Genomic DNA, 564 nt, shown 5'->3' on the forward strand with positions numbered 1-564 from the left:
GATTCCATCAGATCATTCGGTAGGATATCCCTGACTGTTAGGCTAGATGGTAATATGAGGCAAACTTTTACCCAAGTTCGGACCCTTGCAGTTGAGGAAAAAGCCTACTCCTCATACTGTATATTAGTGATAGGGGTGTGTACAAAGTACACGTGAATACCAAGCATTGTGTGTGTGTATACTATCGACGAACTAGCCCCTAGGCTTCAATAACATACTCGGGGCCTAGGGTTACAAATCATATATAGCCGGCTTATCACCAGTGGGGATAGAGTCCTCCACGACTCTGGTAGCTTCGTGTTGTACGCCGAGTCCTCCACATGGGTCTTCGTATAATGCGTCTTGGTCCAACCTATGTGGCGCAGGATGGAACCGACCCATGAGTCACTGCAAGAAATATGTCAACTTGTGACCTTGACTATTGGTCACTGAAAGGTCATTGTTTTTCATTTGTGACCTTTTTTAACCAAAAACAGAAGGTCAAAAGCTGGCGGTCGTAAACTGAAATGAACGACCTTCTCTGTGAGAAGGTCGTGGACGTTTACGACCAAAATATGCCTATTG

This window comes from Triticum aestivum, chromosome 3A (assembly GCF_018294505.1).
Source record: "Triticum aestivum cultivar Chinese Spring chromosome 3A, IWGSC CS RefSeq v2.1, whole genome shotgun sequence".
Classification (NCBI taxonomy): domain Eukaryota; kingdom Viridiplantae; phylum Streptophyta; class Magnoliopsida; order Poales; family Poaceae; genus Triticum; species Triticum aestivum.